We start from the raw sequence: 26,717 nt of genomic DNA, 5'->3' as shown, positions 1-26,717 counted from the left end.
ATTATGGTTGCTGAATAACTCCTTCAACTAATTGTTACAGCACTATTTAATTGGTCTGGGAAAATAAAAATAATTTTTTTTTAAAAATACAATGAAATATTTGTCTAATTTTGAGTGATGAAAACAGCTTTAACATATTATGGTTCGTTTCTTTAAATGGTCAGAGTGTTAATTTTAACACCTATGCCCAGTAGTGGAAAGTACATTTACCCAAGTACTGTACTTAAGAGCAGGTTTTTTGCAGATCTCAGATCAGATTTCGCAATTTGCGTGTTACCTTCTAGACACGACCCTTTTCCTACTGTGACGTCAAGTCAAAACGTCTGTCGTCCGCGCAGCTTCCCATCATCACGTGATGACGTCATCGTTGCCGGAGTAACTACCTTGACTGAGTTAAGAAGAAACTCTTTTCCACTTTCTGTCACCATAAACATGAATCAACACGACGTTGTTCTCTATATACATGTAAGTAATTAATAAGCAGTTTTAGTTGGGTTGTATATTGTCGCCTGAAAGAAAGTTATGACCATTTTCTTCCTAATTGGAGCGTATTACTCGTTAAATAGCGTTAATTAGCTGCTTAGAGGGCGACACATTGGGTCATGTGTTGTACTCTGTTAGCCCTGATAACATGTCATTCTTAGTGACATTTCAGTGACAGTGCTCAGGCCTACATTATTGTTGATTGCTTATTTTATCAAGTTGAAGTTGTTATCTTGGAACTTGCGTTATGGTCACGGCTAATTGTCGACATTGGTTAAGCTAGCTAATTTACCTATATGCCTATATATGGGTGTGTCTAGAAGGTAACGTTAACACCGAAAACTCTCGCGAGATGGTTAAGCTAGGCATTGACCTCGAATGGTTAGGACAGGGGTCAGCAACCTTTACTATCAAAAGAGACATTTTTGGCCAAAAAATAAATACAAAAATCTGTCTGGAGCCGCAAAACATTTGAGCATTGTGATGAAGGTAACACAGTTTATAGTCTAAGTATATAGTATATAAGTCTAATGCAGTGAGGGCCAAAGAGCAAATGTACTACAGAGTATTAGGGCCACATTGAGGGGGAAAAAATCGGAGATTTCCAGAACAAAGTCATAATTTTACGAGAAAAAAAGAAAATAACACGTACAATTACTACTTTATAATATTATGACTTTATTCTCATAATATTACGACTTTTTTCTCATAAACCTTTGACTGTATTATCATAATATTACAGCTTTTTTCTCGTAAACTTCTGATTTTTTTCACGTAAACTTCTGACTTTATTATCATAATATTACGACTTTTTTCTCGCAACTTCTGACTTTTTTTTCACGTAAATTTCTGACTTTATTATCATAATATTACGACTTTTTTTCTCGTAAACTTCTGACTTTATTCTCATAATATTACTTTTTTTCTCTTAAACTTCTGAAACTTCATAACGTCATACTATAGACCTACAACAATGATAAACAAAAAACAGTTATTCATTTCCATTTTTTAAAAATCCACAGATAGCCACTGGAGAGGAGCTAAAGAGCCGAATGTGGCTCCGGAGCCGCAGGTTGCAGACCCCTGGGTTAGGGTTAGGATATGTCCGGTTTTACCTACTAGACGCGACCTATATAAACAAAGCTTCACTTTGGGTTTTGCTCATTGTTTACAGTGGCAGTCTCCTCTGAATGAAGGTGTCAGAAGGAGAGCAGGAATCAGCTGAGGGAGGCAGCTAAAGGAAGAATTTCAAAGATGTCTTCAAAAAAACAGCTAGCTGACCAGGTGAAACCTTTTTGTTGGACTAGCAACCAGTTGTAAGACATTTATTTGATCTTTTTTAAATGTTTTTTTCCTCTGTATTCTTTGTTAAAGTTGGAAGTAAGGCTATTTAATGTAATATAAGAGTCATATTTAGTAATAGTAATAGTATAGTATAATATAGCTTGTATCATTTTGTGAATTAGTTTAATTTTTAACATAACAATGTGACTGTGTTGTCCATTAAGTTGATACAGTAAGAAATATGTTCAATATTTGAAACATACATCTTCAATTTTTCATCCAGGTACATTAAAGCCCAGAGATGTGTGAGGATATGTGTTTGCTGGAGTGAGAGGATGAGAGCCTGTTAAACATGCCAACATCAGGATGTATCAGGTACAGTACAGTTCTGGAAGAGTGGTAGAACACAATATTAAGAAATAACACCCATAATACCCATAAAGTAAAAGGGATTGTTCATTTTAGTGCTGCAGTTTAATTATTTTTATTATCAATCTGACTATCTAGTCTATAAATATAGTTTAATATGGTCTAATAAGTAGTCTATAGATAGTCTTATATAGTTCATAAAATGTAAAAAAAAAATAGAAAGAAAGAAAATAGGGAAAAATGTTGCTCACAAATTCCCAGAGGCCAAGGTAACAACTTCAGGTGTCTTGTTTTGTTCGGCAAAATTCTTACATAGAGAAGCTGGAACCAGAGCATTATTGGCATTTTTCATGCTGAATGAATTTGTTACTGATTAATTCTGGCTACTGAATAACTGCTTCAACTAATTATTACAGCACTATTTAATTGGTCAGGGAAAGTAAAAAAATATATTTTTTGAAATGCAATGAAATATTTGTCTAATTTTGAGTGATGAACACAGCTTTAATATATTATGGTTTGTTTCTTTAAATGTTCTGTGTTTTAATTTTAACACCTATGCCCGGTGATGGACAATACATTTCCTCAAGTACTGTACTTAGGAGCAGTTTTTAGGTACTTGTACTTTACTTGAGTATTTCCATGTTCTGCTACTTTATTCTTCTACTCCACTACATCTCAGTGGGAAATATTGTACTTTTTACTGCACTGCATTTATTTGATAACTCTAGTTACTTCGCATATAAATTATAAATTTATAAATTATGTTGTAATATTAGATTAAGAGGAAACTTTTTTGATCCCCGTGTTAAATTCTCAAACTACCCAGAAGTATAAAGTAGTTAAAATTAGCTCCTCCTTAACCAGCTGCAACATTAAAGTGATAGACACATTAATGCATCCATAATTGTAATCCAATAATATAATATATATTATTTTGCATAATGAGTACTTTTACTTTTGGTACCTGAAGTATATTTTGATGCTAATACTTTTGTACTTTTACTGAAGTAAGATTCTGAATGCAGGACTTTTACTTGCACCAGAGTATTTCTACACCATAGTATTGTTACTTTTACTGAAGTACAAGATCTAAGTACTTCTTCCACTGCTGCCTATGCAGTTGTGTACCTCGAAGAGTTGTCAGTCCATGTGACTAATGTTTATATCTCTTGCTTCATTTGTGATAAGGCAGTGTGAACTCTAATCTGACTAGGTGCAATCAGTGCATCTTTCTCTAGTGTGAATCGGACCGAAGATAATGAACTAAAAGTGTTTTCACACCATCAGTGGCTTCTGCACCAAAATCGCAGAGAGAAATCCATTTGTTGCGCAACCTATTCAATCATTCTACACTTGCGTCCACAGTGTTTCACAAAGGACTTGGGACGTGAAAGCCATTTATGCTGAAATGACGAATGTTAGCAGTCATGATGTCCAGAAAGATTACAAAAGGAACATCAGAGACACATCTAAAACGTTGGCCAGAGTGTAATGAATTTGATGGCTGCACTTCCTGGAAAGCCTCCTCCCACCTTCCCTTGCTGTTTGAACATACGTATATAATACACACCCTCACATACACAGCAGAGAAAGCTTTAATTAGTTTTACTGGCATCAACTATAGAGTCTTTTGGCCTAAAGGAAAGAGCTCTTTCACAGCCCTTACAAGTGAACAAGTGAAAAGATGCCGCTTTGCATTTCTGTCAAAGGATGTGATATAGTGCAATCATTTGAATTCGGTTGATGGTGGGATCACTCAACACTGTAATGATGTGGGCAGAAAATGCTCACATCTTTATCATATATTTGGAGCACACAGTGGGCCACCCCAGCCTCAATATCAAGCAAAAGAGGAATTGTCCACTTAAGTTATTGATACACAGAAGTGTTTTTCAACGTTTTCTCTGATGCACAATTTTGTTTTAAAAATGCAACCCTTTCTATTATTTGTTTTAAACTATTTAATTTATTCCTTTCAATAGATTTCCCTCTGGAGCGAGCTTTGTCTAGTCTGAGAAAATGACTGAAGTGGCATCACTTAATTAATCTCAGTTTAGGCTTAGACTGCATTTTTAATTGAAAACGATACAAACTGGGAGTGTAGAGTTTGAAAGACGTATGTGTTTATCAGGCAGTGAGGGTCTTACAAAAGATGCTTTTGAGTTGCATTATAGGACCAGGGTTCTTGGAGCCTCACCCGTATTAGAAATTTCTGCATTTGACCAATTAAAACAAAAAAAAATGTTTCTCTCACACTTACTGTATGGCAGTGCAGTACTTAATTAATGGAGTACACTTTTAACCCTTATCTCTTTTTTTTTAAAATGCTTGAGAAGAGATAGCTCAAACTAGCCTAAACAAACTGTTCCTGGGTTTGTTAGCTACGTAAATTACAGGCATGCTAATTTAGCAAAGCAGTTTATAAAAACATGCAATTGCATTCAATACTTATGTAACCTAGAATGTGTTTACAAGACAAAAGTGATGCTTAGCTGATCAGATACAATGGTTCGCTAGACAGATAAATCACTTTATCAATTGTCAATCCAACAGCTCAAGCATTAACCATATCAAGGTTTTGATTTAAAAAATGCAATGAACTGTCTGTAGGTTAACAGTGCTCATACTAAGAACTTCTTCATGACCACATACGTGTGTTTTACATTATCTGAAAGCCTTGTATGTCTTACAAGTGACTTAGTGACAGTCTCACTTCACTCTCACACAGTACCTACTAAATTTTCATATGTAAATTTGTGTCTGTGTTTCAGTCTTGCCAAGGAAAACGTGGAAAACACATCCAGAGTGTGTACACACCAATCTGAGCTGAAAGCTGCATCCTTCTTTTCACTGAAGCAAGAGGATTTGTTACTGGGAGCAGCCGAGAAGGGCTACACAAATCTACCTTGATGTGGTACAGACACTTTTCATTCTTTACGCACACACACACACCGCTCCACTTCACACACTGGTTGCATAAAAATATCATTTAATTTACACCAAGGATTTTTATCTGCACTTGCAGCTGACCGAGACTGCCATTATGGTGCTGATGATAATCAATCTCAAATCAATTAGGCAGTAATTGCTGAGTCAATGGGGGAGGCTGGTTAAATATTGATAAGTGTCTAAAAGGCCCATCAGGCTCTATTGACAGCTCAGGGAGACAGACAGCACTGGCTGAGCTGAGAGGGGAGGGAGGAGTGATGGAGAGATGGCTTAGGGGCTCGGGTCATATTCTCTACTCAAGCTGGCCACTCTGGTAATCAATGCAAACCTGCTCTCTCTCTCCGGCTGTAAGCTCTGCTCATAACTTTTATATTATTGTTGAAAGTACCTGCTCTACTGTTATGAAACTAAGACCATTTAACCTACAGTATATACTGCACATAAGTAATGCAGTAGCAATACCAAGGCCAATGAAAGGCGTATTCCTTGCAATAGAGACGTAATTTTCTTGTGCAAATCCTTGTACCCATTGGAGCAGCCTTCCCCTCTGTGTATTGGTGGTTTATATACTCAAACCTGACAAAAGTAAGCTGATCTACCCAGGTTTGCCATGTAAATTTGATATTTACATTGAGTATGCCCTACTCACCATCACACTATTTGCTCAAAGAAAAAGCAGAGAAGCGAAAGCTTCAATTTTTAAGCTAAAATGTTTTTGGTTATTTAGTCTTTCACATTAGTTATGAGTTATAGCATTATTGCTGGCATATTTCCTCTCTGTAACTACTTATTTCAATGAGATGGGTGGGCCTGCTGGCTAGAACCAGTGCTCCAATTAGCCTGAGCTCCCCCAGAAGCAACACAATTTTTGAGTTTGGGAGGTCTTGAAAAACTGATAACCATTAGCATTTCTAATGCTGCAATGAACAATATATGAAATACATTATATCTAGTTGAAGTCTAATACCCTGTCATCTGTAATTAAATGTGTGCGCAACACTGCCCTGCTCAGTGCGACTGATTTTATCTTCGGTCAAGTATGCATATAACATGATTGATCTGGTCCTGGGTGTTTTTTTATTTATTATGGCTCATGGCTTGCTTTCATGTGGTGTTTTTTACGCCTATGCGTAATTATTGTGTGTGGATTTGGTGTCCGGTAGACCATTCTCAACAATCGGCTACTAGAGCAGAGCTTTCCACAAGGATATGGAGTAGCTAGCCAGTGGCAAAAGGTAGCCAGCCAGGGGGATCCGGGGGCATTGTTGGCCGTAAAAGCCCAAATTTGGTGCCTCTTGCACATTCTAATGCCACTATTCCATCATATACACTGATCTTTACTATTGCATATTTTAATGAATTTGCCTATCTGGTTCTAAACATGTAGTGAATTATTGTAAATAATCAAGGTCACCTTACAAGACAGAGTAAAAAATAGATAACAATGTAACAATAAATAATAAAATTAACAAATGTGCATATGCAGTTGTATGTATGTATGTGTTTGAAAGATGCAGGATATTAACCCATTCAGTACTGGCACAAACCATTAGTATTGTAATACAAATTAATGCAATTAGTATGCAGTATATATCTCTTTCAGTATAAGCTGAACTGAAAATACCAAAGCACAGTGTCAGTGTTGGCATTTGAAACCCATATTAGCAGCACCATAGTCTGTGCCATTTGCAGTTTGAGTTACATTGAGTCTGAAGCTTAAGAGAGGAGATGAGCAAGGACTTTGCCCTAATTATCAAACTGGCTAAACATGCTGTGTCGGTTAAATGGTGTTTGCAACAGGCGCAACCTCTGGCTGCTTATAGCAGCTACTTCCTGACACTCCCAATCAGCTTGATTGATTGGATCCCAAGCCACTCCCTAACTCTGACTGGCAGCTTAATGACAAGGGAGGAGGAGAATAGCTAAAGGAGACAGGCCATTTTATGGTACTTAGCTAATCCAGAGTACGTTTTTGTTCTTAAAATGTATGCGCGTTAAGTGCCTCAGTTGTTGGTCTGCAATAAAGGCAGCATCATAAAAATATTCATCCATAATAATCTGTCTGGTCTCTTTTCTGCGGCTTCCCCAAAACTGTCACATCTATCAAGATTAGGTGACTGGTGGAGCCCAATTCTCCCTTTAAAATAAATCAATCTCACTGAATGCCTGCAACAACTGATGCTGACTGTCCAAGTGACTCGTGGTATAACCAACTCTGACAAATATTCAAGGCCCATACTAAACCACTGATTAGACAGCTAAGTGATCCATCTTCTGAAGACAATACTGACCGTCATGTTAGCATCCATCTGCATTTGTTTCTCATAGTCAGTTAATACCATTAGCCTTTTGAGAAGGGCGGTTAGCCCATGATTTTCTATAAATCCATTCCTTTTACAATCATAAATCAAGACAGGGTGGTTTCTACCTTTGGTATCTTCTTTGATGCTGACCCTTCCTTGGTGTCCTTGTTTGTCTTTGACTCCACCGAGATATTTAAATGCTTCCTACTGTCATTAAGACTTCCAACATAACAGTAGTGCAGCCACAAAGCAGTTTTCCGAAACCATTTGCAATGTGCTTAAAATCTATGACACATTGTGTGCTGTCATCTGCTGGAACTTTGCTGCCTGCTTTAAATATTAACTGTAACGTTCTTGATTAAGTTCTTTGAATCACCGGCATGTGACAGTGCACCTTGCCAGCTCTCATCTTCATTTTTCATTCTACTCAGACGTGTTGTTTTCATATAACATCCTTTCAGTGATAAATAGGATCTTTATCATTTTTCATCTAGGTAACAGTGTCCCAATGGAGTAAATTGTTTGTAATCAGAGAATTAAAAGAGCATTTAATCTTAAAAGGCTTGTCGTGTGGAATCGCTTTGATGTGAGCTAATTCAATATGTACGTAACCCGAGGGCACTTAAGATGGAGATTGGGGTTGCGATAAGATGTGCCTTTGGAATACTAGCGCAGAGTTGGCACACCCAGTGAAGACTAATCGTGTAAAGGAAATCTTTTCTTTGAACCCTTCCCGAGAATATGAATAAGATGAATTAGCAGCAGCTGATTGCATGCCACCACAGGACTTGTGCCAAAGCTTGCTTGTGTGTTGTAGTAGAACTTTGAATAATAGAAATTCCCTGTTACGTAAATCAAAGGTCAGTCGACATTTTTGAGTTAGTATCACTTTTGTTTTGGAAAATGACAATGTAATAATTATTATAACAGTTTGTCAGTTCGGATGTGATTTAGCTAGCTGGGAGTATCTGGGAGAAACACTTTCCCTACCATTACATACTGTTGAAGTAAGAGTTGGGCAAGTGTCAACATTTTCAGACCAGTTTGATTTTAAGCCACAACAACGAACCGGACCAGTATACCAAATTTTACCACTAGGTGTCGTACTTGACTTTACAGCCGCCTGTCACAAAATTAGAATAGCCAGTCCACCTTAACACCCCGGATAAGCGGTTGAAGATGGATGGATGGATGGATGGATGGTCCACCTTAACAGCCCACCTGAAGTAAGCCTGGGCCAGAGTTGCCACTATCTTCGGGGCTAACCCTTTTTACTTTAATCAGCAGGTGGCAAGCAAGACACAGGAACTTGGCTTGGTTCTTGAGGAGTTGTAGCATGTATTCACAGACAACCTAAACTGTACACCCACTGCACTTCTATGTTCATTGCTATAGCGTTACTATATCTTCAGTGACCGCACACTTGCTAACGTTACGGGACGTCGGGCTTGCAATACACAGAAGCCTCTCTTGTCTCGTCACCCCAAAAAAAACGTGCACTTTGTAGTAAACAAACACAACGTGCACCACCTCCCCCCTCCAATCTGTACTGTATTTTGATCTCGGCATTGTTGCCGGTATTATGTTGAAGTCATAGCATAACAATTGCACAGCCTGTCAGACCCTAGTGGCTCCGTTAGTCCGTTTATAAACAAACATAATATTATGTTAATCACATTGTCATATTGCTTATTACTAATGCAATACAAGCTGGATTCAGTGCCGTGACGCCGTCGGCACCTGTTGCTGATGTCGGCTACTTTTTAATTTGCCAGAACGTGTCATGAACTGGCATAAAGTCGTACAACAAACTGGACCGGCAGAACCGGAAATCGACCCAACTCAAGTTGAAGTGCATTAGAGCTAGGCGACTAAACTCCCATTAGTTCTGTTGAGCTTGTTACTGGCTAAGAGTAGAAGACTGTGGTTGTACAGGGCATCTTGCAGGGTGAATGTGTGTAACTATATAAGGTAGTGTGTGTGTGTGTGTGTGTGTGTGTGTGTGTGTGTTACTGAAATGAGGCTGCATGCTCAGCAAACCTCTCTAACATAAATAGATATTTTAAAAAAGGAAGAAAATTATAGCTCAAAGGGGCAGTAAATGCGTTTTTCTGTCCACAATTGTACAAAATGACCGTCATATTTTCCTAGGATTGTAGATCAACAACAACAATGACTCAGCAATTACTTGTTTTCAAAAATAGTATGATTTCTATCTTTTTCGCTGTGGAAGAAAAACTGTGTTTGAATTGAAATTTCAACATGGTCCCAATAACGCCCCTCTCCACGGTATTTTGAATTGGTTCATGATTGCACTTGATGGTTTTGCTGTAGCTCTAGTTAATAAGCTCGCTAAATAATATCTTTGTGAAAATGAAAAGCCAGAGGGAATGTGGCGGGGGGGGGGCTTTTCAGAGACTTGCATAAGAGTGGAAGATCTATAGATGTTTTAGTACTTACTGCTGTCTACAAATAGAGGTCAACAAAGTATATAGGCAGTTCTTACTTCCAATATGCTTTTTCCACTAGTAACCTTTTTCACTATCTAAACATCAATATACATATCATACCAATATTTTTAAAAATCTCTCACAAGACATAGACAGGTCCAGTGTGCTACAGAAATAGACAGTTAACCGAATCACATTAAGGCATTAAAACAATCACTGGACACCGGAGGCACAGGGGGAAAGGTGTCGTAATGTAACTGGGAGCAGATTGACTTCTACAAGACTGGCCATTTGGTACAATTCTAATTAATCCACTAGCTCTCCATGGGACTGCTGTTAGCACCACAGCCATTCACACAAACTTACTTGGCCAAGGACACCAGCTAAGAGGAATTTAATCAATGTGATGGATAACATTTGTCTTTACAGCTCTTGCGGCAATTCCCATGTCAACCATTCGAGGCGACAGTTCTTTTCCTACCAAATGCTGTTGGCTTTTTTTTGCTGGCAAGTGATAAGATAAAGTAGCTAAAGGCAGTGAAAAAAGTAAAATCATTGCCATCACGAACCATTTCTGAACCAGAAAATATATCTCTGGTTTATTCTTGTGTATATTCTGCTTATTACTACGTTTCAAAAGCTGCTGTTTTGACACAACTGTACAATGAAGAACTTCACATACTTCTTATTAAGGGAACAGTGTTGATTTATAGCTATCTGGCCGTATTACTATGTGATCTTTTATATCTGCATTTCCACTGAAAATGTTCTCTTGCAGTGTGTGCAGAACGCAGCATTTTCGTTGCCGGGTACTTTACGAAGGAAGGAGTAAGCCTCCTGGAGCTCTTTAGAAAAGACTGACTTACTCTTCGGCATGACCACTACCCGTCAGCGTACTGACAGAGCCGCAAGCGTCGTAGCAACAACGTTGATAAAGACACATTGATTGATTGACACACCAGATTTGACCACAAATCAGTGTTGAATTCAGACGCGTGGTGCATTGTTTGTTTTTATATCGGGTTAGGTAATAATCAATGGGACAGAACATGATAAACGTCTATGTAAGCACTGAAAACAAGTATAATATTATTAGGATTATTATTTTGATTGAAATTTGGTCGTCAATGTTGAGGCATTTTAGTGTTTTACAGATATTTGTTCGGACTCGGGACACCCAGCTCGAAACCAGGACAATCTCGGACAAACAAGGACTTCTGGTCACCGTATTTATAGCTTCCTCCTCAATACAAACTGAAGTGTCCTAGAACATGTAAAGCATCGCCTTTTTTTGTCAACACCTCCCACAGCTGACATTAAGGCCCTTTTTCAAGACTTATTGATTAATCTCATGCCCATAATGCTATAGTAATGGATGATACACTGGGCATCTATTGAAATAGCCTTTATTAGTATTTTATAGTGTTACCTTTGACATGTTTGAGCAAACTAACAATTTGAAAACATTATAATTTTCCAGTTTTGTTTCTGCTCAGTTAAATCTGAAGCAGAATAGAGCCACATTTGTCTTTCATGCTGTTTGGAGTGCAACAAATCCTGTTATGGATAATGGTAAATGCCTCTTGAGTGATAGTTAATCACTGACTGGCAAGAAATGCAGCCTTTTGGGGGCCTTGATGTTATTTATGAAATTGCAGATTATATTTTATCATCACCTTATTTCACACTTGCAGAAAATGCAGAGCAAGATGACGTTGCCGTTATTTCCCCAGAATGACTGAGGAAGTGGGCATTAACAGGTTACTCGATGCTGTATCATAAAAGGCAGTGTGTGGCCCATATGTGTGCGGGCGGGGGGGGTAGATATTCACAGAGGGAGGGGGGTGTTGGGTGGAAGCAGGGAGCTGTTTTAATCAAACAGCCCCTCCAGCTGTTGCCCACCTGGTGAATTGCGAGGCGTCTTCTACCGACACAACATACAAATGAAGGAGAAAAGGCTTCTTGTGTGTCAACTGTTCTTTATTGTAACTTGCAGTTGTGCTGGGCTTTAACAAGGCTGCAGAGAAAGCAGTACACAGGACAGAGGGCTGCATAATTGCAGTGCTGTGTAATCATGGGAGCTGACAGAGGACTTTTTTCTGCTGTCACAGGTTGCCTCATACCATGCTGTGTGCACTAGCAGGCAACTACACTCGACTGATCAGGTGAATTTCCATCAGGCATGTGTTCCTGTGTGGTATCGTGTAAGCAACTATTCCCTCCTCCACCCTTCTATCTGATATTCAAACAGGCAGAAATATATTGGAATATATTTAGAAAAACATAAAAAAAAACATAACATAACATGTTTTGACAAATATATGATATAATTGTTGGCTCCAGTGGTGCAGTAAAAATGATTAATTACAATAGCATGAATAACAACAAGCAACTTTCATAGAAGTAGCTTGCATTACAAAAGAGTCAAACTGTAAGTTATCCTGACATTCACATGGATCCCAGCAGTCAACGCGGTAGAGAACAAAGACAACATGAGAAAGACATTGAAGAAAAAAACATGGGCCCGTCATGAATATTAATATTTGCAATTGTTTTGAGTCTGTGGTCTCATTCAATGGAGCAAAAGTGTGATTGACAGCCGGATGGCAATGGCGCACCAATCAATCAACCACTTGAATGAGCGCTATTCCCAATACCATATGCTGCCTACGTGTAGGACACTGCACTGTCTTGGACGCACCACCATTCTGCATTTTTTATAATTTCATTTGAATGACTTAACAAGACCGACCAAGCGGGTGCTTGTAAAAAGCGCTGAATATTCAGTGAAAATGTTAATGCATCATTTTATGGAAATTAGGCACTGAGCCAAGAGGCAGCAGATTTATAAACACCTGTTTGCTTTTGATGTTTTGCCACAAACTCGCTGCCATTTCAATCCACCAAGTGAAGACTTTACTTTTATTTGAGGGACATGCGGGGGATATTCAAAAAATAATAAAATAGAAGAAGGAACTCAGACTACATCTCTGTTGAGATAATGGATCTATAGAAGGCACATTACAAGGATGATAAAGTAATTAACTGATCTATATTGGAACTTTTCTTGACGAAGGAAGGGAATTCTTCTTTCTCTCCGCCAGAGAAGTGAAAGTCTGTCCCATGAAATATTCAAAAAGCTGTTTTTCCCTGGGATAGTAATTCATCATCTATATATAGCCTCCTTTTTATCACTCTTCCTGGATCATGGATGATTCCTGATTCCGGCAATGCATTTTTTTTTCCCCAGACTTAGATGATGAGAGGAATGCTAGATGAATAAAATATTCAGCTGCCTACTTAGTCACAGTGGCGGTGTGAGTGTGGGGGGGCTATCTTGTGAGTAACCATAAATAACCAGTGAAATATAGCTAAACATAGTTCAGGCAAAGGCAGTCAACCTGTGATTTCAGAGTAACGTATAAGTGTGGATGAATATAGAAAGGGAGCTGTGCCTGGAGTGATTAAGTGTGCAAGAGGCTGGAGCAGTAAAGATGGAGATATTAGACAATCTAGTTAATACCTGAGGGCCTGACAAAAATGAATTACATACTAACAGGAGCTGAGTGCTAAGGTAATCAACACCTCCACATGGGGCGTTAAGTGTCTCTGAGCTGGAATTCTCAACATTTTCTGTGAAGTAATCCCAAAAGTTTCAATCAAGCCAACTAGCACCATATTCACATACAGTCACACATCATTTTGAAGACGAAAGTTAAAGTTCTGATTATTCTGCTCATGTATAAGACTTGATACATTTTCAGCTCTGTATTGATCCAAGTACTTCAATTCCTACATACATTGCCTGCACCCAGTTTACTGTTTCATAGTAGAGGGAGGCTATTGAAACTATTTAATTTGATCTTGTCTTCAGCGCTGTATCTTGCAAGGGATTGGGATGGGCCGAAGAAAGTACCTTCAAAGAGCTTGTGAGGCTTTGATGAGTCCACTTCCTCTTCCTCGTGGATCAACAGGGCTGTGGCCTTTACTTGCTCCAAGGAAGACAAAGTCCTTCCTTGAACTTGTAATCAGCTCCTGGAGGAGAGCTTGAGCCAAGTGAAGGAGTTGGACTCGAGAAATGAAATCACTACATATGACATGTGGTTTCAGCGTGTGACTTTTGATGCTTTGATTTCAAAGTAATTGGCTCTCGCTCTGAAATTAAGACAGTGGTATTAACTTTCATTAAATAAATGCCTTTGCAATTTATTTTTATCCTTATGAGCCATCTGGATATTGGAGGTCTTAGGATGTAATTGTGGGAAATTACATATTAGCATGAGGTTAATCATTTAAGACCAGCTAATTCATAGTCAGTGGTGGTAGATGATTCTGGCAAGAGCACACGGTGCCTCAATGGAAGAAGCACTATTAGAAAATGACAAATTTCTATCTGTGTGCCAATTCCGCACTGCATACTAATGCTAAGCATGTTTTGAGTATGTAGTGTGTTCACACTCAAAGTGACAGAACGAAGTATAGCATTTTTGAGTGTGATGTTGTTGGACACTTTTGTCCCATAGGAGCACAAAGGAATGGAAGAGCAGATAGTGAGAGAGCTCCATTACAACCTAGAATAACGATCTATAAATTAGGGCTGCTCGATTATGGCAAAAATCATTAGCATGATTATTTTGGTCAATATTGAGTTGACAATTATTTAACACGATTACTCAATGACTCTGGAAACATCATGCATTTAGAAAGAACATTTTGTAGGCTCTATTTTAAAGTTAAATGCTTCAATCTGGTGCACTTGAAGAGCAAAATTGAGAGGCTTGATCTATGAAGAACTTTGTGCCCTAGTAAACAATTTAATCCTAAACACATCGGTTGTATGAATGTTAATGGCGATGACACGGCAAACAAAAGCATAGTAAACGGAACGGGGTCTGTTTTTCAAGACGGGTCGGGTGGGTTTGTCAACATCGCCGCACTGAGGTCCGTCCGCCCAGGTTGTTGCGTCGAAGGCAGGGAGCCCTGTCCCTCCCGCCGCCAAAAGAGAGGGCACAGCGAGCACTACGAAGAAGGCAGACTTTATTGATTGAAATTACATTTTTCCACTCTGTTATTTTTTACACGGTACACACAGGCCCGAAATACATACATGCACAAACAGGACCTATATACATGCATTAATGGAGAGATGTCAGAGCGAGGGGGCTGCCCCTGACAGGCGCCCCTAGCAGTTGGGGGTTTGGTGCCTTGCTCAAGGGCACCTCGGGCAGTGCCCAAGAGGCAAACTGGCACCCCTCCAACCACTAGTTCACACTCAGTATTTGGTCCATGCGGGGACTTGAGGGACTCCCAAGTCCCTACGGACTGAGCTACTGCCGCCCCGCCTAAGCGGCGAGTTCCGGGCGACATTGTGCTGTAACGTGCCACCTTCACCCAGGCCTTTCCAAGCCGACCTAGAGCGGTTTGCGGCACACCACTATGTTGGAAATTTGGCAGGCGAAAGGACCCACAAGGGGATCCTCCCACGCCGAGCGGCTGTCTATGACACGCCGAGCGGGGCCAAAGTGCACCTCTGTAAAGGAAAGGGGTGAGCTGGATTCATAACACAAGACATGAGAGCGTCATTGCGAAATGGAATGCGGCACAATAATCGTTTTATGTCGATTATCTTGTTTTCATAATCGTTGGTAAGCCAAAATTTTAATTGAAATTTGATTAATTGCACAGCCCTGGTATAAAGTATGTTGTATGGAATTGGGACATCATTGTTGACTTATATTGTCAATTTTCTAACTCTGGATTTAGGATTGAAAAATGAAAAAAAAAAAGAAAACTGACTAGAGTAGTTTTCATGGCATGGCTCGACTGAGCTCACAAGTCACTGGTCGACTTTCATCTTATTGGCTGATGCAACTACTCGACTCATTGTCACGCCTGTCGTCGCTGCATTTCTAAAACTAATCCTGTAGTTTACTGTCACACAAACAGGTCACCCTTTGCAGTTATAGGTTGAATATGATACATTTATGTCTGATTATCATATTGACATCCAGTCCTTGCTCAAATATGGCACAGAGGGTGGACAGACTTTTGAGTTGAGATGAGAGAAACTGCAGGATAATTGCTTCACAGCCTGGTTCGTGGTTGGCAACAGAGCCCGAGGAGATGTGTGTTTAATGTTGAAATGTTGAATTTTTAATGTGGATTCAAACAGACATTGTCTTACAACAGCATTACCCATCTTCAGTACACTTAGTAGAAATGTAATAACTTATTTACCTACCAGCATATGTATGCAAACAGCCATATCTAAGCAGCCTGGACTTTTGTGTTGCAATTTCCCTTCCTTTCAAGGAGAGGTGCAACATGTGCTGGTGTATTGAAAATGCTGTGATGGGAAAGAGACACTTAATTCAACCTGTATTCATCAGAACTCTCCATCACATGCAACAGACAAAGAGTGAGTGCACCGCAATATATATAAAGCAGCTGGCCTTAATAACTTTAGATTAACTTGTAAATGTTTAAGAAAGAAAAAGAGTGCCTAAAAAATATGAACCTGAGGGGTTGTAGTGTTTCGTGCTTTAAAATCAAACCTTACCTTCAGCGAGCTGCCATGGCAATTTTGTCTTTTGATTTTACCTTTGGATAAATCATTTCTAGTGTGTACTTGGCCACAGTTACTTTAGCAACCAAGGAACAAATCAGCTGTATCACTGCCATGCATGTTCCCCAGCTGCTCCAGTCTGAGCTTCTGCTGGATTATACTTTGTTTTGTGCATCTTATTATCCAATTCCATCTGTTTTTAATTTTCTTTTATAGGTCCTATTTCATTACTTATTGAAAGAGATCTTTATAAATGGAGACTGTTATTCAAATTTTAAATCTGAAGGATTCCCAAGTAATTTATCAAAGGCAGACTTGAATTGCAGCCATCGTAAATGTTTTGGAATCTGTCATTTCATAACGTTAGTATCACAGGGATTTTATTTTTGAGCTTGCATATCCCTCCTACTCACTGCGTAATCACTGTTTGGGAGCGTATATCTCAGGAAAGGTAAAGCGCAAATTTGTCTTGCGCTTTCACGTCGATAAATCTCTCCCCGAGTGTCTGGAAACATCCTCCTGTTCCCAGGAAGAGATGGGAATAAGTATGTTTGTAATGAACAGAAGATGATTTTGATACTGAACCAGGGCCACAGAAAATCAGTCTTCAATAATAAAAAAAAAAGACCAAGGAAAAGGATGTCATATCACTGGACACAGTGACTGACAGGCGATATCTAGGAAGTTGAGAGCATCACAGCAAAAAGGTCTTAACACCAGAGTAGCAAAATCAAAACAGAATTTCAGAAATGAAAACCTCAAACTCGCAGAGCGCTGCAGTAGTTACAGTTTGTGGCGTGTTCCATTTTAGAAAAATCGAACCCCGAACAACTGCCTGTCACCACTGTGTCAAACGCTGAGATATGAGTGCTGACAGACTGAGTGGAAAAGAAAAGTGTAGCTTAACTGAAGATTTCCCTGCAGACTCTCAATAGCAGGTAACACTGCTCTCCCACTTAATTGCACCTTACAGTTAAGAGTCATTTTCTCAGATCCAGGAAGGTGCTCCGGCCTTGATTTGCTGTTAACAACACCGCAGACCGCCACATTCTCCAGACGAGGCTATATTAGACTTTAATTAATTCTGTGGCTAGCAATGCTCAGAGGTAATGGCGATGCAGGTATGCAGCTCAGCATAGGTCTGTAGTGCCGTAATGAACAACATGGCTAGAGTTCAAAGTGGATGTCTGGTGTGGGACGCTGCAGGAGCTTGATTTGAGGGAATGCTGTAAACTCAGTGCCACGTTTGGCTGTAGCAATAGAAGTTACTGGAATTTGAATGGATGCTGCTAGAACATATTTTTTCTGTTCCCTGTGACTTTTTGGATCATGAACTATCAATGCTTCCTTCAGTGAAGAGAATTCTGTTATGTCTCTCTAAATTGAATACCTAGATGTGGTTTGGCAGAGTGGCTGTTTGTATGTTTAGGCAACTGTTGGCCATATCTACAGATATAAATACCAACTGTATTCTATGAGGCTTTTTGTTAATGACAGTGAATTACTCTCATGATAGGAATGATTTATAATACATTGCCTAAGAAAGGATTGTCCCGTTCCCAGTAATTGAAACATTAAGAATTCACTCTGTTGCCCAAATTACATTCTGCTGTTGGGTATGAGCACTTCTCCTCCCAAAAGAAATGATGAATCACAACTTCTGAGGGAAATCCAACGTGTCTCTGAAACAGCAAAGTCAAATCTGGGCTCAATACCATTGCATGTTTTTGCCTCTTTGGTCACAGATCAACAAGGATGGTAAACATGAGAGTGTGTTCTGTTGCGGTTTACTGCTGTCAGCTTACAGGCTTACTGGCTTTTGAATAAATAAAGTAAATAAATAAAAAATCAAACGATAACTTCTTCTACTTCCCCCTACTGTACCATTTATAGCCAGCAATATGCAAAGTTGCTTCATGCAATTTTAAATGCAGCAACATATTTTTTGGTGTTTAGTCTGATTGGTGCAGTAGAGATAATGTTGACCATGGTGGAATTTTCTGTTTTGGGTGAGTGGATTAAAGCAACTGAGTAGTAACACTTATACAAAGATTTGCTTTAGCTTCTTTAGTGTAAGAAGTGTAAGCACATTCATCAGCCTGTCGTATGACTCCTAACTACTGAAGATTGATAGATTTTTAGTGTTTCATTGGGAACATTCATTATTATAAATTTTAAGTGAGGAATGATCGTGAATATTGATGACGTGTTCCCTTTTTTCATAAATACTTGAATCCGAACTAACCAAAGTCACACAATAACACAAACAAACTAACCGATCGAGGCAGCGGTAGACCAGCAACTCCCGTGTTCTGTGGTGTAAAATTACTAGGGCTGTCAATCGATTCAAATATTTGATCGCGATTAATCGCATGATTTTCCATCGTTAATCGTGATTAATCACAAATTAATCGCACAATTTGTATCTGTTCAAAATGCACCTTAAAGAGAGATCTTTCAAGTACTCTTATCAATGTGGGAGTGGGCAAATATGCTGCTTTATGCAAATGTATTTATATATTATTGGAAATCAATTAACAACACAAAACAATGACAAATATTGTCCATAAACCCTCACAGGTACTGCATTTAGCATAACAAAATATGCTAAAATCATAACATGGCAAACTGCAGCCCAACAGGCAACAACAGCTGTCAGTGTGTCAGTGTGCTGACTTGACTATGACTTGCCCCAAACTGCATATGATTATCATAAAGTGGGTATGTCTGTAAAGGGGAGACTCGTGGGTACCCATAGAACCCATTTTCAGTCACATATCTTGAGGTCAGAGGTCAAGGGACCCCTTTGAAAATGGCCATGACAGTTTCCTCCTTCACCACACGTTTTCTAGTTTCATATGATGCCAGTATCTTCACTCTAGCTTTAAAACTGAGCCCGCTACAACCTAAAAATTGCAAGTTGCGTTAATGCGTTAAAGAAATTAGTGGCGTTAAAACAAAATTGAGTTAACGTGTTGTTATGGCGTGAGCATAGATAACGGCTTCAGTTCCCTGTCGGTAACATAGGCTATATACTGTAACTGCCCCACGGCAAGGTAAACTGCTGAAAATATTCTAAATATAGTGTACACTTAAACTGATAGTGATTATTTTTTAGGTTGGCCTTTCTTTTAGATGGCTAAAATACGTTTTGCTGCCGACCCCGTCCACAGCAGTACATTGCTTTGCTTCCATGCAGCAACTCCTGTCTGTTTCTCCCAGCTGGGAGCTTGCCGACCGTCATCTACTGTAGGTAATACACCGACTATGGAGAAGTACCTCATACAACCCCACTTCAAAACACCCAAACTATTCCTTTAATGGTCATACAACCGGCCTAACTAAATAAGTATACTAGTGTAATAGTATAGTATTAGCATAGTTGTAACAGTAGCAGCAATGGTACTACCTGCACTATTTGTAGTGTACAAACAGTAGTAGTCCATAATTCCCTGTCCTAAATGAACAGGCTTAAACTTCTTTAAAAGTCTTAGCAATTTGAAGAATCCTAGCTGTTTTGTACCAAAAAAGTTCACATCCAGGTTAACTTGTATATCAGAGACCTACTCATGTGGAATTATCATCTTGCTGCACAGCTCCCTCCACCACCCAGAGAGAGCTGTTTGTTTATTTTCAGGAGTGTGACTCTACTCAGGTACAAACTCAGAGAAAAGAAGTTCTCTCGGTTCAACGTATTATATTCTCTGGCATTCTGGTAAGAATATGCCGACTATAATATTGTTAGATTCCTGGTGATTGGTAATGCTGTTTTAATCAAATTTCCTTGTATAAGGGTTTCAGCCAGCAGGATGCCACCTCTGTGCAGACTGAAGGTCAGGGGGAAAGTCTAAGATCAGCATTGCTGGCAAGCTTTAGGTAGGGCATAACAGTGTGTAATCAGAAGGGATTAAATTGAAACACATTTTGATTCACCTTCATCGTGGTAATATCCGCTCCTTTAAAAACTAGCTGACTACTCCAGCTGAGGGCACAAAGCACCAGCTACTGTTTGTACCCTGCGCACACCTCGTCCTCTTTTCTTCACAAATTAAACCGCTCCACGTGAAAACACCAATCCCACACACAAACATCATACATACAATGCATGCATTAGGGATGATAATTTCGGAAACATTTTTTAACCGATAGCCGACCCACGTTAACCGATTATTAACCGTTAACTGACATGATTAGTGCATCTCGTGAGGCGGTGCGCCAGCTGCAGTCTAGGAGCACAACCGACAACTGAGTCCCCAGTTCACCCGTCCGGGAGCGTTACTGTAGAAGCCACGGTGCTGCGTGTAGAAATGCAGCCACTTTCCCAGTAAAAGTCCGCCACCACCACCACCACCACCGCATCCTTTAGTTTAGCAGGTTGTCAGCTGTGTGTCAGCCTGGCGTAATGGTACTCTGTCGCTCGGCGTAACTTTAGCGAGTGTCCAACAGACCGTGTGTGTGTGGCGGCGGTCAGTGCGGGGTAGTCGGTGGCGTTATAGCTGTGAATGTAGGTGTAGCAGTGTGTGTATTTGTCGGTGAATAAATGCTACGAGGCTACAACTCCTTCGCTCCATGGATTTATTAAGAGAACTGAATACAGCGTTGGAGACGGGGCCCCGTTCATTCCTATGAAAGTTGCTCAGTGGCGCATGAAGACAAAATGGCTCGACTTCCGCCTGGAAAAGTACCCAGATCTTAGGCACATGGAACATGCGCAGTAGCGTCCGCTAAGTCACATGGCTCGGTCACGGGGTCCCGACGTCACGCTGTCGTCACAGCTTCGGTCTGGGTCTCATTCACATGAACGGAGGAAGGGAATACCTCTGGATTTGGCTATTAGTGCTATTTACAACTCCTAAAACCTAATGATTTAAATAAGGGCTATTAGAGTTTTCGTATTGGGGAGTTTATTTACCTAAAAAAAAATGATCCGCTGAGTTACAGACGTCTCTTTCCCAGTGTAAGTCTATGGGAAAAAGTATTTTTGGGCCCAATGGCATCACGTGACAGACACAGAAGTACCGCCGTTTGGCCACTACAAAAGTCGGGCTCAACGACCGGCGCTCTTCCTGGGGGCTTGCTCCGCTCAAACGAGCTATAGACCGGAGCCGACTTCCTGTATCTTGCAATGCCGGCTCAGACTCCCTTAAGGTGGGCTGTTAAGATGGACCAGCTTTTCACCTTAAACTGACAAGCCGCTCCTCTGAGTTTTGCTCAGCTTTTTAATTCATTATTCATACTTCTTTTAACCGCTTAACCGATAGCGTTAGTCTGTTAACATTCGTAATGCCGGTTAACAGTTAAACGTAAATTATTAACATCCCTAGCATGCATGCATTCACACACAAACATGGACACACGGACACACATACATACCCAGTGTAACCCCGCTGAGGTTCATTTCTCCTGTTACAAAGATAGTGTTATTGATGTGATGGGTCACATTGCAATTTAGAGGCAATTAAAAGGTAATGAATGTGCTCAAATGAAACCTGTGTCTGGAGGGCATTTGCAGTGTATGGTAGAGATGATATATTTGTCTGTGTGAGTGTGTGCGTGTACGTGTTTGTATGTGTGGGTGTGTGTGTGCTGGACACAGCCATTCGTGTAGCTTTAAGCCAGTATAAAAGATAACTCAAAGAAAAGTGCCTTTGAACATGACAGCTATTATAATATTTTAATAGTTATGGCAATATGTAAATCTGTTTAGTTTATAGTCAGTGCACTTACAACAGCACAGTGTAGCACATGCTCATGTACCTTAATTATCAACAAAATACGTAATGGTCAGATTTATTTCCCTTCCCTTCATCCTATTAGGCATAGGTAGAATTGGCATGAAATTGGACGCCGTTGTGGCCCGACAGTTACTGACCCTCTTTTTTCCCTTATCTTGACATGCACAGACGACTAAATACTGTGTGACAAATTCATTTCTAACAAATTATCTTTTCAAGGGGAACGGTTTTTAGCCTCAACTATCAATTAAGGACTTGCAGAAATTCGCTTTGCTCCTCACTCAGTAGAATCGTTTTGGGGCTAGTTCGTTGTGTAATAAAACCTTTAAACATGCAACTGTCATTATTTGAATAGTTACGAATAGTCGGGAAGGTGACGTTTCACCACTTGAAGATCTAAGTGGTAAATGTACTCCAGTGTTATGCTTATATAAGTGATTTTTCAGCTCCCTTCGAGTTGTATAGAAGTTAACGCAATATGCAGTTATGCCACATTGAACGATAATTGAATATTCTTGTAAATTTTAAACTTAATCAGAAATTGTAATCTGGATTTAGCAAACACATTTTCTAAATAGGTAAAACAGCCTGCATAATCCCAAACCGCTATATACTGTATGTTTTAGGGGTGGGCCCCACTATATGATATTATCATGATACCTAAGTCACGATATGATCTTATTGCAATTTTAAACATTTTACGATTATTGCAATAAGTATTGCAATAAGATATACTGCGATTTATTTCCTTTTTTCAACTACAAATTATGCAAATCTGTTTTATCTAATACGATACAGTTTTCGCTCTGTTCATCTCAGAGTTTTCAGTCACATATCTTGAGGTCAGAGGTCAAGGCACCCATTTGAAATTGGCCATGCCAGTTTTTCCTCGCCAAAATTTACCATTACTTTGGAGCGTTATTTAGCGTTCTTCCCGACAAGCTAACATAACATGGTTGGTGCTATGTTTTGTAGTTTCATGTGATACCAGTATCTTCACTCTAGCTTTAAGATTAAGCCCGCTACAACCTCTGAAAGACAGAATAGCGTTCGGGCGGGCGTCGGATTGTTCAGAGGTTAATAGTTTATATAATAAAAGATCAATACTTGACATCTGTCAATCAATACAATATTGCAATGCAAAATATACTATGCTGTATCGACCCCCCCCACAATATGTTTGGATTTAAGAACTATACCAACCTTTTTGTGTGATTGTTTCCATTAACCTGCAAATGATATGATTTATGTGTCATTCCTCTGCCCACATTTTGGGCAAAGTGACCAATAGGCCACCTAAACCATTGGTGCAGTCCTCTTAAACGTTTAACTATATAAATTCTGAATGTAACTATCAGGCCACACATACAATTCTATCATGTATTTCAGGCGTCTAACAACCTAACAAGAGGAGGAAAATGTTTTTGTCATGCACATATGTATTTCCTTAAAGAGACAACGCCTTTCATTTTAAAGGTGGTACTTATAGCAGTATTACTCATTTTCATGTTCATTAAAACTCCCTAACCTTACAAACCTAACCAGGTATTACTTCCTAACTGCTCTCCTAGGTGTTTTTAATTAGTGAGGAATCCTCGTTTTGTGAGGCAGATGGCACAATCCTCTGTCTTTTGTTAAAGGCACACTAATTAGGATTCTCCGAGAATATGCGTCCAACCAGAATCCTTAATAAGGCAGCCTGTTAAGCCAAGTAATAAGAAACCTGATGTCTCCACGACAGTGCTCACCTTGAAACTCCAAAATAGAAACTAGTCAATTTTTCAGCACAGACCTTTTGTCAATGCCTTTTTTTTGTGTGTGCTGGTGTTTGTGTGTGTGGGAGGTAAATATGATAATGATGATTTTCTATTTTGATTCACTTTAAACAAATCAGCTTTTTAGCTGCTGATTATATGTCATTGCTAAATGATGCGTACAAGTGTTACTGTTGAAAATGTGGGTGAAAAATGGATAAAGGATTAGTGATTACATAGATATCAACTGTTAAATTAAACAACAGTTGAGTCAGAGAGGGAAAGCAACCCACAAGAGAAAGTCTGCTGGCTTTTGTGTGAATGGAAATTGCTTGCACATCAAACCCCCCACATGTCAGTCCTCTCTGGGCGTTCCAGGACTTTGAAAGCAGGACTTTGAGGAAGATTTGTGGACGCTCTCATCTGAGTCCAGATACCCCCTCCTAAACAAGCACAGATGGCAAATTAAGGCAAATATGGCCCAAAATGAATCTAAGTTAATTTTGGCTTCTTCTACTGAATAGGGTCTGACAGAAAATAATGCTGGCTTGGGGTTTTGACATTCTGAAATATTATCATTCACACTCCATCTCCAGGAAATCATCTTACCTGATTTTAATTGCCATCACCATCACTCACACTGTATCAAAACAAGAATATTTTGAGAGACAGTTGCTGGTTGTACCATACTAATGGCTGATTATGGTCAAACAAACCTATAGTGTGTATGAGTGTGTGTGTGTGTTCAGTTTATAAAGCTACAGTGTGTCATACATGAGCAATTACAAGAGTATGTTAGTGAATGTTAATGGTGTTGTCTTAATGTTATTATTATGGTCAATCTTAAACATTACATCTATCGAAAATATTTGTATTTATTCTCTGAACCTGCCATATTGGCTACAGTTTCCCTGCTAATTATTAAAATTCTGTTTCTAAGAAGGCCAATATTGCATCAAGCCCAGCCTTCATAATCAGGCATTTTTCAGTCACACGTTACAGAAAAAGAAAGAATGCTGGGCCAATGACGACGTGTAGCTGCAGGCTGTGTACATTTCTTTTCTCCAGCTTTCACGTTGATGCTGTGACACCTACCAACAATGTTTGTAGAAGAGTTTGCATTCACACTAATAAGCGGAGGACTGGAACATAACGGAACAGGGAACAAGCTAAAACATCAATTTACTAACAAACCCTTAAAGGTACCATGCAGAGGTTTCTTGTAAACACAGTTATGCTTACTTGCAGTTTTTTCATTCCTCATTAAACATTTGAAAAAGGCAATTTTGGGAATTTTTTTCTGACAAATACATTGTGTTTATTCATGTTTACAATGGCAGGTAGTCTTCTTTCTCTCCTTTTGCTGGCGCATTGCTACATTTCTTGACAAGTCACCACAACCAACTGTCGATTAATGGTATAGCGTTAAACTGAGGAACGTTATACAGCTTGAGCGGACTACACATTCACATTACTACTTCTGCATTTGATATGACTGTGCATTGCATCATTTGTATGCTGTACATGTGTGTGCTTGTGAACATGCTAATAGAGCATGAGCTACAAGACAAAATAGGATGATCGCAGCTTTTCGATTCCATTGTTTATGATCCTTTTCTGCAGCCCGCTGCTGAAATGCCATCTCTTAAAGTAAGGGAATGATAAACTGTCATAATTACAAACAAAAAAGTATAAAATTCAGCCATTCTGATACTTATTGGTTGCTTACCTTGGAAAAGGACAATATATATAAATCACTAGACTTTCCTAGTGTGCAATCAATAATGGTTCAATAACTCCTTATCTCCCCTGTGTACTAATGGCCAGAGCTGGCTTTACAGAAACAAACAAGGCTGTGCTGAGGAAGACAACTCTATAGTCTGAGCTTCCTTCTTCTCTTGTGCGGTATTACTCGAACAACAAAGAGTTACCAGTACAAAGCTGATTCCTTTTCCATTTGGTCAGGTTAGAGTGCTTTGTGTTCTGCATCTCTTTTATTCAACATCAGTCACTTATTTAAAAGAATTAATATGGACATCATAATTAGAGAGAATAATGCACCACTTAATTCAATTTGCTTTTTAAGATGGAATTAATAATAGGAAGGGGTGAATGGAATTTTCTACCTGAATCATTTTCATAAATCTTAATAATGAAGTTCACTCCCTTGTTGGCTCTAAATGTCATACCTTGAACTCAGAAACATGGTGCCTTTCTCTCAAACCAATTAATCTTTAGGATGAACTCTTTCCCTTTTCCGAGAACAAGCTCTCTATTATAGTCAGTCGTCTTTCTGACAGTTTCCCTGCCTTGTCTATGATATCATCTTAATCTTACACGATGATGTATAGTACCTCCGCCTATATTTTATACAAGCTTCTCCATAGAATGAGATTAACAGAGAATATGGGAAATCATACAGCTGTTTCCTATTTATAGCTTGAATTCCCACTGAAAATAAAAGCTGTACACACCAATAGAAATCCTACTACAAACATTTATAGTGGTCACTAATAGGCGATACAACCAACCTATTCCATACGTCATATACTGGATCAATCTACAGTATATCACGCTGATGCCACATGCTTTGCCACTGAGGCAAAGCACTGTGAAAACATGCTATTGGAAGCCTATCACAGTCAGCTTTGACATGTTGTACTTATTGTGGTCAGTGCAAGCTGCGAGTCCACCTCATATTATAATGCAGATAAATAGATAGGTCAAAAATAAATGTGGATATAAACATGGTGATAAACAGGAGGAAACAGCAGCAGGTCAGCTGAATGACGTAGCTTTGCAGCCTGTGTGCCTGTAGCCCA

General features: G+C 39.3%; 1 long non-coding RNA gene across 5 annotated transcripts in view; it reads left to right on the top strand.

Moving 5' to 3' along the window:
* Nucleotides 1-343: 343 nt before the first annotated feature.
* The window catches only part of LOC119480940, a 73,579-nt gene continuing 47,205 nt past the window's right edge, over nt 344-26,717 (top strand). For 3 of the 5 annotated variants that reach the window (XR_005205035.1, XR_005205037.1, XR_005205036.1), the window contains exons 1-4: nt 344-465; nt 1,658-1,767; nt 2,051-2,142; nt 4,911-5,053. This is a non-coding gene — a long non-coding RNA (uncharacterized LOC119480940). Of the gene's footprint in view, nt 466-1,657; nt 1,768-2,050; nt 2,143-4,910; nt 5,054-11,952; nt 12,007-13,715; nt 14,183-26,717 lie in introns of those variants that run through there. The other 2 variants (XR_005205039.1, XR_005205038.1) reach the window with 2 other exon arrangements.

The sequence above is a fragment of the Sebastes umbrosus genome, chromosome 21 (assembly GCF_015220745.1).
Source record: "Sebastes umbrosus isolate fSebUmb1 chromosome 21, fSebUmb1.pri, whole genome shotgun sequence".
In the NCBI taxonomy this organism is placed as follows: domain Eukaryota; kingdom Metazoa; phylum Chordata; class Actinopteri; order Perciformes; family Sebastidae; genus Sebastes; species Sebastes umbrosus.
This window is presented reverse-complemented; position numbering and strand designations above follow the sequence as displayed.